This window comes from Schistocerca americana, chromosome 1 (assembly GCF_021461395.2).
Source record: "Schistocerca americana isolate TAMUIC-IGC-003095 chromosome 1, iqSchAmer2.1, whole genome shotgun sequence".
Taxonomy (NCBI): Eukaryota; Metazoa; Arthropoda; class Insecta; order Orthoptera; family Acrididae; genus Schistocerca; species Schistocerca americana.
In genome coordinates, this window is record NC_060119.1 from 968,387,651 (window position 1) to 968,401,068 (window position 13,418).

Genomic DNA, 13,418 nt, shown 5'->3' on the forward strand with positions numbered 1-13,418 from the left:
TACCATTAGGCAAAATTAAAGTAAAAGGAGCAGTATCTGGTAAAGGAGTAGATGTAAAATTACAGACACACTTACCATTTTGTATTGCAGGTCATACATTTCACTCAAATTTTTGGATTGTTCCCTTATTGACAACAGACGTTATTTTAGGTACGAATTTTCTGGTACAACACGACGCAATTACTGACTTTCAAAATTCCTATTTAATGTTAACCGATGAAAATGTACAACTGGCTTTAGAATTTCAGCACTCTTTATAAGCAGAAGAACAAACAATTAATCGTACAGAGGTCATTTCCGCATCACGTAACGTAGAATGTCATTCCACATTGTTCACAGATACGTACGTACACAACTATAATAGTCCAGTCGAAGCCGACTATGACGTTATACAAACGATTTCTGATAAAGCTAAACAGAGCAGTGCAAATACAGACGACGAACGCACGCAACTACGCAAAATTCTTTTACAGCAAGCTCCAGTTTTTGACAACGTTCCTGGTACTACGTCCGGTTTTATGTATGAATTCCAAGTTAAACAGCACGACACGTTTAAAGCCAAACATTATCCCATTCCGTATATTCACAGAGAACAAGTTAAGAAATAATGCAAGCTATGCTTCACCAAGGAATTATTGAACCGGCAGTTAGTCCGTACATAGACCCACTCCATATTGTTAAGAAAAAGGATGGTTCACTTCGCCTCGTACTTGATTCGCGTCACATCAATGACATTATTATTAATGAAACAGATCGGCCACAGACACTAGAAGAACTTCTACAGAAATTTCATTGTACTGCTGTTTATTCCACATTAGATTTGAAATCTGGATTTTGGCAAATTCAGCTCCATCCGAACTGCAGAAAGTACACAGCTTTTCTCTGTTTTGGTGACTGTTATCAATTTTGTAAATTACCATTCGGTTTAACTATTTCTTCAGCAGCATTTATTCGCGGATTGAGTACTATACTTCCGACAGAATTAAAAGACAGAATCACAACGTATGTAGACGACATTCTTATTGCAGAAGCTAACAGGTCTGAATACAATCTGATTCTTGAACAACTGTTACGAACTTTTCGTGCACAAGGACTCACAGTTAATCTTAGCAAATCGCACTTTGGCGAAACTTCTATAAAATTTCTTGGACATGTAATTTCAGCAGAAGGCATTGCGCCTGACCCGGAAAGACTTCAAGCTTTACGTGACATTACTGTATCTACGACGAAGAAACAACTACGCAGCTTTTTGGGTTTAATTAACTTTTTTCGTAAATTTATTCATTACTCTGCTTTGGACACCCCTAGATTATGTGAATTGAAGGGTAAAAACTGTATTTGGTCCTGGGATAGTCAAGCACATTCTGAATTTGTCAATCTGAAACAAGCTTTGTTGAATGCACCACTTTTGTCACATCCAGATCTTATTAGAAATTTTTCCATTGCCACCGACAGTTCTAACACCGCTTTAAGCGTACGCATTTTTCAGGAAATTGAAGAAGATGGTTCACCAGTAATTAAAAAAATCGCTTTTGCGAGTCGCATTCTGTCACCTGCTGAACGCAATTATTCTGTCGCAGAACTTGAAACATTATGTGTTGTATGGGCATTTACGAGATTTAGGCATTTTCTTTATGGAAGACATACTACCGTTTACACAGATCATAGAGCTACACAGTTTTCACTTTCCGCTAAATTTACACACGACAGATTAAGCAGATGGAAACTTTATTTACAGGAATTTAACTTTACAATTGTTCACATTCCCGGTACACAAAATATTGTAGCAGACGCACTATCCCGTTCTCTCAGCAACAATCAGCAAGACATCGGAACCAACTTCAGCCAAGCAAATTTTAGCGTCATGTATATTCAACAAGTGGCATTTGAAAATTTCATTTCGTCGTCATTACGAGACATAGCACAAGAGCAGAGTAAAGCCAACGTATGGAAAGAAATTAAACAACTTTGGCAAGATAGGAATAATGTTACCATCAGAAACCATTACACTGTACGCAATAATATTCTGTTTCGCCGCTCTCACCCTGACAGCAACAACTGGTTACTATGTATTCCTGATGAGCTTGTTAACAAATTAATTTGGTATACTCATTTAAGTTACGCACATTACGGAGCCAGAAAATGTTTTCTTATACTGAGACAGAAATGTTATTTTGCCAACATGGAGAAACGTATACGACGAGTTTTGGCGTCATGTAAAATCTGCCAGAAACCTAAGTCAGACACGACTTCACATATTCCTCCGTTACATCCCATTGTACCTGTTAAATTGAGACACATGGACGCTGTAGACATTTTTGGTCCGATTCCCAGAACTAATAGAGGTTTTTGCTACATCTTTGTCGCAGTTGAACTCACTTCGAAATTTGTTACCTTCACTCCGTTACGCAAAGCTACTGCTAAATCTCTTTCGAAAGCAGTTATAAAACATTTTCTATTTCATGTAGGACATGTATTGAAAGTAATTTCCGACTATGGATCACAGTTTCGATCTGATATATGGACACGTATGTTACAAACAAGAAACATTTCTCCGATTTATATATCCAAGTATCACGCTTCTTCGAACCCTTGTGAACGACTAATGAAAGAAATTGGTAAACTGTGTAGAATATACTGCCATAAAAGACATATTGATTGGAACACACACATACTCTCATTCCAGGATGTAATTAATTCCATACCAAATGAATCTACTATGCTATCTCCGACTGTTATACTGAAAAATGTTGAACCACCTAACAAAATTAAAGAATTAGTATCCTTTCCTACATCTAGTCGACTACGACACCATGAAATAATTGACATTGCGCTGAACAACATCAAACCTGCCGCAGAGCGCCGGAGAAGACAGCAAAAACAGGTTTGTACACGCCGTGACTTTCACATTGGACAGAAGATATTAGTACGTACACACTATCTATCCAACAGAGGAAAGAATAGATGCAGTAAATTTGAGCTTCTATACGGAGGTCCATATCGAATTCGCAGCATTCCTCACCCCAATGCAGTACACGTCGAAACTTTGATGACCTGAAAAAGCAAAGGCAATCACCATGTCTCCAATATTAAACCCTTTATTGAATGAACATACTTTATGATTTATCACACTGTTATGCCATTTCATGATTTTTATATGACCAATGATGCAATTATATTTATGTGACTTCTTACTGATAATTATCATATTTATCTTGGCAAGTGCCCGGCAAGGTAAGGTTAGCAGGTCGCTTTTCTTGTCGTTACACATAAGACCGTGCACATTTTTCCAGATAAACTTACATATTTTATGACCAATTATGCAATTCTATCTAGTGATGTATTAATTTTTTCTCCATTAAAGTCTTCAACTCTCGCCTCTATCAGCTACACAACATAGAAGCTGAACATAAAGAAAGTCATTTCTTGTCGTTATATATCAGACTGTGCACATTTTCCATTTTTCATGTATGTATGATTGTTTTCCTGTTTTGTTTGTATGCACTACGAAATCTTTAAGATACACTCCTGGAAATGGAAAAAAGAACACATTGACACCGGTGTGTCAGACCCACCATACTTGCTCCGGACACTGCGAGAGGGCTGTACAAGCAATGATCACACGCACGGCACAGCGGACACACCAGGAACCGCGGTGTTGGCCGTCGAATGGCGCTAACTGCGCAGCATTTGTGCACCGCCGCCGTCAGTGTCAGCCAGTTTGCCGTGGCATACGGAGCTCCATCGCAGTCTTTAACACTGGTAGCATGCCGCGACAGCGTGGACGTGAACCGTATGTGCAGTTGACGGACTTTGAGCGAGGGCGTATAGTGGGCACGCGGGAGGCCGGGTGGACGTACCGCCGAATTGCTCAACACGTGGGGCGTGAGGTCTCCACAGTACATCGATGTTGTCGCCAGTGGTCGGCGGAAGGTGCACGTGCCCGTCGACCTGGGACCGGACCGCAGCGACGCACGGATGCACGCCAAGACCGTAGGATCCTACGCAGTGCCGTAGGGGACCGCACCGCCACTTCCCAGCAAATTAGGGACACTGTTGCTCCTGGGGTATCGGCGAGGACCATTCGCAACCGTCTCCATGAAGCTGGGCTACGGTCCCGCACACCGTTAGGCCGTCTTCCGCTCACGCCCCAACATCGTGCAGCCCGCCTCCAGTGGTGTCGCGACAGGCGTGAATGGAGGGACGAATGGAGACGTGTCGTCTTCAGCGATGAGAGTCGCTTCTGCCTTGGTGCCAATGGTGGTCGTATGCGTGTTTGGCGCCGTGCAGGTGAGCGCCACAATCAGGACTGCATACGACCGAGGCACACAGGGCCAACACCCGGCATCATGGTGTGGGGAGCGATCTCCTACACTGGCCGTACACCACTGGTGATCGTCGAGGGGACACTGAATAGTGCACGGTACATCCAAACCGTCATCGAACCCATCGTTCTACCATTCCTAGACCGGCAAGGGAACTTGCTGTTCCAACAGGACAATGCACGTCCGCATGTATCCCGTGCCACCTAACGTGCTCTAGAAGGTGTAAGTCAACTACCCTGGCCAGCAAGATCTCCGGATCTGTCCCCCATTGAGCATGTTTGGGACTGGATGAAGCGTCGTCTCACGCGGTCTGCACGTCCAGAACGAACGCTGGTCCAACTGAGGCGCCAGGTGGAAATGGCATGGCAAGCCGTTCCACAGGACTACATCCAGCATCTCTACGATCGTCTCCATGGGAGAATAGCAGCCTGCATTGCTGCGAAAGGTGGATATAAACTGTACTAGTGCCGACATTGTGCATGCTCTGTTGCCTGTGTCTATGTGCCTGTGGTTCTGTCAGTGTGACCATGTGATGTATCTGACCCCAGGAATGTGTCAATAAAGTTTCGCCTTCCTGGGACAATGAATTCACGGTGTTCTTATTTCAATTTCCAGGAGTGTATAACAAACACCAGTTGACTTTGACATTTTGCCTTATGATATCTCAACATCGTGACTATTTTACAATTTTTTTTTCTACTACATTATGAAACTCTGTGTACATTTATGCACCTGAACACTGTCTATGTTTTTGACATAATACGTTTTCTGTCATGCTATGCTGTATACTTAATTATAGCACTAGAAACAAGTTTTTATTTAATGGGTATATGATTTAAATGCAAGATATTAATCCATATTCATTATTTTCAGAAAGTAATAATGTGTAAAAGAAATAAATTAAACAGACCAGAGTGGATTACTATGAAATGGGAATTTCACCTTCGGAATGAACGAAAGAAGATGCAATACCTTGTCATGAAGAGTAAATGGATCAGAATTAACAAGCATTAACAAGAATATACACTCCTGGAAATGGAAAAAAGAACACATTGACACCGGTGTGTCAGACCCACCATACTTGCTCCGGACACTGCGAGAGGGCTGTACAAGCAATGATCACACGCACGGCACAGCGGACACACCAGGAACCGCGGTGTTGGCCATCGAATGGCGCTAGCTGCGCAGCATTTGTGCACCGCCGCCGTCAGTGTCAGCCAGTTTGCCGTGGCATACGGAGCTCCATCGCAGTCTTTAACACTGGTAGCATGCCGCGACAGCGTGGACGTGAACCGTATGTGCAGTTGACGGACTTTGAGTGAGGGCGTATAGTGGGCATGCGGGAGGCCGGGTGGACGTACCGCCGAATTGCTCAACACGTGGGGCGTGAGGTCTCCACAGTACATCGATGTTGTCGCCAGTGGTCGGCGGAAGGTGCACGTGCCCGTCGACCTGGGACCGGACCGCAGCGACGCACGGATGCACGCCAAGACCGTAGGATCCTACGCAGTGCCGTAGGGGACCGCACCGCCATTTCCCAGCAAATTAGGGACACTGTTGCTCCTGGGGTATCGGCGAGGACCATTCGCAACCGTCTCCATGAAGCTGGGCTACGGTCCCGCACACCGTTAGGCCGTCTTCCGCTCACGCCCCAACATCGTGCAGCCCGCCTCCAGTGGTGTCGCGACAGGCGTGAATGGAGGGACGAATGGAGACGTGTCGTCTTCAGCGATGAGAGTCGCTTCTGCCTTGGTGCCAATGATGGTCGTATGCGTGCTTGGCGCCGTGCAGGTGAGCGCCACAATCAGGACTGCATACGACCGAGGCACACAGGGCCAACACCCGGCATCATGGTGTGGGGAGCGATCTCCTACACTGGCCGTACACCACTGGTGATCGTCGAGGGGACACTGAATAGTGCACGGTACATCCAAACCGTCATCGAACCCATCGTTCTACCATTCCTAGACCGGCAAGGGAACTTGCTGTTCCAACAGGACAATGCACGTCCGCATGTATCCCGTGCCACCCAACGTGCTATAGAAGGTGTAAGTCAACTACCCTGGCCAGCAAGATCTCCGGATCTGTCCCCCATTGAGCATGTTTGGGACTGGATGAAGCGTCGTCTCACGCGGTCTGCACGTCCAGCACGAACGCTGGTCCAACTGAGGCACCAGGTGGAAATGGCATGGCAATCCATTCCACAGGACTACATCCAGCATCTCTACGATCGTCTCCATGGGAGAATAGCAGCCTACATTGCTGCGAAAGGTGGATATACACTGTACTAGTGCCGACATTGTGCATGCTCTGTTGCCTGTGTCTATGTGCCTGTGGTTCTGTCAGTGTGATCATGTGATGTATCTGACCCCAGGAATGTGTCAATAAAGTTTCCCCTTCCTGGGACAATGAATTCACGGTGTTCTTATTTCTATTTCCAGGAGTGTACTATACACATCGTATGATACCAGTCGTAACTAATTTTTTTTTCTTTCAGAATACGAGGCGATTGATGCAGGCTGTCAGACAGAACTACACATCTTAGTTTTAGTGATGAAATATGCTAGAAATAAGAATCTCTATACTATGAATAGTTGTATGAAGTAAATGGTGATATGAATATTGAAGTGTCTTTTTTGCAGATGTTAATGAATGGTGATGAATAGTTATATGAAGAATATGCGGGTGATGATAGTAATGAAGTTATGGTAATTTGAATAACGAAGTTTTTCCTTGCAGATGAGAATAATGATGAAGTTTATATATATTTACTATTAGTTAAGAGATGCTATGTAGTTATTTAAGTATTTGTTGCAGTTCCTTTTGACGGTATGTCTTATGTCGCATTGTATAATGACTGAATGTTTTGGAAAGGACAGCTAGGATACATACATATTGAGTACATGTTTCATTACCTGTTAATTCGAAGTTCACTACTTTTCAGCATAATATGTGTTTCTTCTCTCAGCTTAATAATCCATTTTGTATTTTTCCAGAAATTACTGCAATATCCGTTTGTCCTGTCTATCCTCATGATCATGGAGCACTATATTTGGTTTTTGCACTAATTCTACGTTGGTGTATCCTGTAGGAGTGTGGTGTTGACACATCATGCTATTCACCACCTTGAACGATGGAGATGTTATTATCGTCCCACTGTTTGGTGTACCTAATGTACTACCAAAATGATAACACTGAATATTAATACGACATTTCAGTGTCTTGGTTACACTGATTAATACTTCAGGGAAGAGAACTTCAGATTATCTCACTTGGTGTTGTGCTTCTGTAGAAAGATATGGACTTTCAGTGCAGCTACGTGCAACCTACTGTGCTACAACCATGATGCAATGCTTCCCTTTCCTATCCTAGTTCTTGTAAAATGGTAAAAAATATATACAGTGCGTGTGCACATTATGTCATTTGTTAATATGATTTGTACTCATTGCAAATACATTATTCATTGCTAGATATGTTTTGTACTACAGTGGGTATGCACTTTATGTCATTTGTTAGTATGTTTTGTACTCATTGCGTGCACATTTTGTCATTGCTAGATATGTTCTGTACTACAGTGCGTATGCACTTTATGTCATTCATTAATATGTTTTGTACTCATTGCGTATACATTTTGTCATTTCTTGATATGTTCTGTACTCAGTGCATATGCACTCTATTTCATTTTATGTTCTGCACTTATATATATATGGTGTATATATACCTTTAATATATATATATATATATATACACTATATGACTGCAAACTTAGTCAATTAAGAAAAAATTGTTGCTCATGGCAAGTCCAATTGACTCACCATCGCTGCCAAATTTTTGCCCCCCCCCCCCCCCCCCAGTGGAGGGTTATGTAAGAGGTCCAAATAGATGTAATTTCGCTGTATTGCTCATGCAGTGTCTGCGATATGCAAGGTATAGGAGAATCGATGACCAGAGAGCAGTGTTGACTGAGTAGGAACTGTGTAGCTGTAGCAGTAAGATGTTGCTAGTCTGCGCTAGTCTGTGTCTGGTCTGCTCTGGTCTGGAATAGTGTATCATGTTGGCTGGGCTGGTCACAGTGCAGCGATGCCGGAGCCTGAGTATTATTGTATAAGGTAAAAAGCAGCCTCGCGCATATCTAGTAATGTATCTGAACTCCTATGTAATTTTTTTTAAATATGTCCTAATAATAATCTTTGTCATGTACAGTAATTTTTTTACAAGCATTCATTTCAATTTAAAAAATTTACTAATTTCTCCAAACCGTGATCATTTCGATTGTTGCAAAAGAAAAATCAGTTGCTTCCATTCGTAAATGACAAATCTATCAGCCAGCATTGCACAGAGGTGTGCTGGAAAAAGTTATTGTAAGAGCAGATAGTTGGCGACTTTATTGAGGTAAGAAGTTTTCCTTTATTTATTCAGAATGATCTCACAGGGCCATGACGCAGCGTGCTGTCGTCCAAAATTTACCAGGTTACTGAATTTATTTTTTTATTATGAGGTTTAGGAATTTTTCTATTTCGAGCTTACATTAAATGAGAAAAGAATTTTGTGGGTACATTAAATGGGAACCAATTTTGTTCTGAGGTTACACAAACATTAGAATCTAATTCATTATTATTATTTATTTAATTTTTTGTGCGGAGGTTACAACCTGCGACCGCAGCAGCACCATGGTTCCGGACTGAAGCGCCTAGAACCGCTCGACCACAGCGACCGGCAGCAAGTATAGCGGCAGCAAAATTTTGCACACATTTCAGTCACTTCTGCAGCAACGATGGCTAGTGGTGGAGTGCCAAGGTCTCGACAGTCCACCACGAGACATTTTCGGTGGGTGAGAGATCTGGAGAACAAACTCTGTATACTGATAGTCTAACATTGTGCATGGTGTCTGTTTGTTCTATATCGTGTCTCCCTACCACTTTCGCGCAACAGTGCTCTGAGCATGTTTTTTAGGGAATTCACTAGTTTGAACCTGGGACCTGTTGCTGGTAAGGAGACGCCAAACCACACATGACATGTAGAGTTCTGAAGAGTTCAGTGAGACTAGCGATGATATAACCAAATTCTTAATGATTTCAGCGTCAGCTGCACTGCACTCCCTGTAAAAGAATTTGAATACTAACTAAATTTAGTGGAAGGGGTTCAAGGCTTTCCTATTTTTAATTAGCTGGTAAAATAACGTCGAAAAACAGTTAAGTTTACCATTGGAAATTTTATTCTACTCACAAAACATTGTTTATAAATTGCACTATTGATAAAAGGAAATATTTAATACAGGATGGTAAAAACCAACTGCGTTCAACGAAAAATGTGAACGAATATTTCCTGAATGCGTTTCCAAGTTCTACAATGGATAGAAGGATGACCTGTGCCATATCACATCTATAATCTAGGTTTAAATTATGTTTTACAAAAGAGAAAACTATCAAAATGATCTGCAGTGACCCTCAATTATCTTTAATTACTTATCTAACTTTTCGTAAATTACAGTGGCTGATGTGGCTTCTCAATAACTATATAACAGAAAAATCATCGCGTTTCAGACTTTTACTTCAAGTGGCAAATGTGAACACCATTAGCTTAAGCTCTGCCTACAAAAATTCTGTCCATCCAATGAGAAACGTTATACTTTTCGTAGTGGGGCAATGTTTTTGAAGTTTGCAACGTAACAGAGACGCGAAAAAGTCTCACGTTAAAACTTGCAGCTGGTGTGGTCCTTTTAGTGTTATCGTAAGATCTATACTGTTCTTCTAGAGGGCTCTAGCTTTTAACATGGGCTGGGGGTGGTCCTGACGTAACAGAGACGCGAAAAAGTCTCATGCTAAAACTTGCGTCTGGCATGGTCCTAGCGGTTAGCTCGCGACGTGTCCCTCTCTTATCGTAGGGCCTTCCAGCTTAACATGGTTCTGCTCTCAGCTCCTGTTCTCGTTTCTCCCCTTGGAACTGCGTCTGTCTCACTGTGGGAAGGTATGACACGCATTTAGGCATTCTTGTGCACTCGTTACTCGTATTACTTTGGTTAATTTAATGTCACGATTTATTCGGAGGCTATGTGACATAATACTGGATTTGCTGAACAAGTCTGGGTTTTCATGGAAGGTGTTGGATTTGCCTGATACCTTACATATCACCACCCTTCGAACTTAATTTTGGCACTGAAGTTAGGCAATGATTCAATCGTTGTCTAAGTCAAACAAAAATTATTCCGTTATCTAAATTTTATTGCCTACTGTTAATCCACGTTATTCTGTTGAATGCTAGTTTGTATTACTAATTTATATTTTTATATTCTTCCATATTATTACTAATTTATATTTTTATATTCTTCCACATTATTATCAAAAATATGTTTATATTGACAAGGGAATAATATTTTTATTCTGTTATAATTATTATTTTTAAGTGTTTTATTTTTTTATTTAATTGTGAAGTTTTTTAAGAAGTTTGTTATCGAAAGTGAGGAGTCTTTCACATCGGTTTTCTTAGAAATACTGTTTTTATAAATGTAGTAATTAAGTAAAATCTATTCCTAACACATTTTCTAAATATCATGTACAAGTAAAATGTTTTTGTTTCTAGACATTCATTTCAACATTGTTACACTAACAAAAAAGAATTACTTCCAAGAATTGCTTTGACAAATAAATATACATTCATAAGTATTGAGATATTATCCTAACAAATGGTACAAATATTAAAAAAAAGGGAAAACATCCAGCAAGATAATTTTTCATTCTTTGTTTTTATAAGGAGAAAATAAGTAAAATATAGTTATTCTTATGAATACTTTTATGAGGAGAAAATAAGTGGCATGCAGTTTTAGTGTTTATTATGCCTTACTTTTGTTCTATATATACCGTCCATTTCAGAAATAATGACTTATTTTTATCGATAGGCTGTTTTTTACTTAAGTCCATAGTCAATGACTGTTATTTTGTAGTTTATTAGCTGTCTGGTGTGCTTAAGTTATTTTGTTTTTCACACGTATCTTTTGCACAATTCCTACATCACATAATTTGATTTCACACAATCCTATGAATGTTTAAGCATGAGGTTGGCAAATGTTTTTTTGCATGAAGGTGATGGACTCGAGCGAGATGGATGTGGGCAAGTATTTGATGTACAGCTTCGTTCGTCATTCCTTGTTGGCTTTGCTAGTGTGTGTTGCTGTTGTGGAGGTCCCATAATGGAATGGAGCTGTGAGTGCAGAATCTCGTGGTTTACTGGCTTTGCATGTGTGCAAGTCATCATTATGTGTCGCTGAAAGCGGTCGTTTTTCGTTGTAATACTTCGCAGACGACTCGATTACAATAGGATATGGTTTTGGGAAGGTATGTTGTCTATTGTTCACCCATCTTCTTTCTTGCTCTCAATCTTGCGAATCTTCAACTTCTGTTCTTCCTGCTTTTCCTCTGCTTCTTACTTGCTTCTTGGTTCTTCTCTGGGCAGGATATGGAAATATTTATTGATAACTAGTTGCTTTGAAGTTCTCCTCCTAGTAACAGTTTGATAAATTCTTTGGGCACGTCATTTTTACTTTGTGGAAGTTTTCTTCAGTTTCATGCATCAGCATGCTGTTTAATAGCAGTAGTGTGACTTTTAGACATATTTTGTTTGCCAGTGGTGGCTTGCTCAAGTGGTCTTCACGTCAGGCCGGTTTTTGCTCGCTCCGCTGAGTGGGGTCGTTCCGAGACCCTTCTGGTTTTCGGTGTCCTGTCGTGTCTCTGCAGGGTTCTGCAACTGTGTGGTTCCGTGTTCTGTCCCAGCCGGGTTCCACTTAGTGGGCAGATTTACGACCCACTTCTGATACAAGGGCCTTCTGTAGGTCTTGCTGTCCTTTCCTTTCTCTCGTCGCTTCTGCCTTGTAGGAATCGTGTCTTGCTAATTACGTCCTTTCCTTTCTTGGTACTTCTAACGTTGCAACTTGTGGGTGGTTGCATCTCGTCCTTGCTGGAGTTTTTACAATGGTTCTTACAAAAAGTTTTACTTGTAATCATCTAACATATGTCTAGTACCTACATAGTTTTACGCCTTCTTAAAAAGCTTTACAAATTTCGGCGCCCTTTCCATGTTACAATTCTAAGATATTTTGAGTCTTGACTTCTACAAAAATCCTCAAATTCGTTTTTTATATTTTTGTGTAGTGTCGTGGTGTATAGCATTTTAGTATTTCATGCTGTTAGACTATCTACGCTTTATCCTTTCACCTTAATCTATGGTACTATTGGTGTTATTTTTGTTTTTATTGAAACTACTTTCTTTTTCCCACCTTCCTCTCTCTTCATTCTTCTTTCTCCTGACTATCTTAACTGCAACATAATCTTGAAATATTGTGCTGATTATTTACCAGTAATAAAATTAATCTTCAAACTTGTACTGAAAGTGTTTAATACTTCCAGTGTTAGGTAAAAATAAATCTGCTTTATCTCGTAAAATACCCTCCAATTCTCCTTTACTGTATTCCGAAATACCTTGACCTTCTTGCAATTTTTCATCGATTTCTTTATGGACTTCTAACATGAGTTGAAGCGATTCCCCCTTTTGTGCATACCATTCTAATTCTTCATCCTCTTTATCTCGCGTCATTCTTAATTGTTTGTTTATAACTTGTATTTCTTCTAATTTTAGCTTTTGCTCAAAGAGGAGTGTGACATTCCCGATTGTTACGCTACCTTTCCCCATATATATTATCGCTCGTCTCTCATTTAAAAAATCTGCACCTATAATCAAATGTACAGTTAGTTTAGGTATAATCACGAAGTTAGCTTCAATCTTTTGACCTTGACATGAAAGAGTTAACCTTGTTTGTCTCGTAGCTTCCGCAGCATTGTTTCTAATAGGACCTGTTACTTTAATCTTACGTGTTTTCAGAACTGGCAATTTCTCATTGGCGTTACACTGCATGAATAAATATTCTGAGATCGCAGTCAGTTCACTTCCGCTATCAATTACAATATTGACTGGGATGTGCTTTACCATGGCCTTCACAACTGGTTGAATTTGAAAGGGTTGGTGCTGTCCTTCTTCTTCTTGTATCAACGAATCCTCCACTGAATCATACATGAGTCTTTTTAGGAATTTCCCTTGTGAATT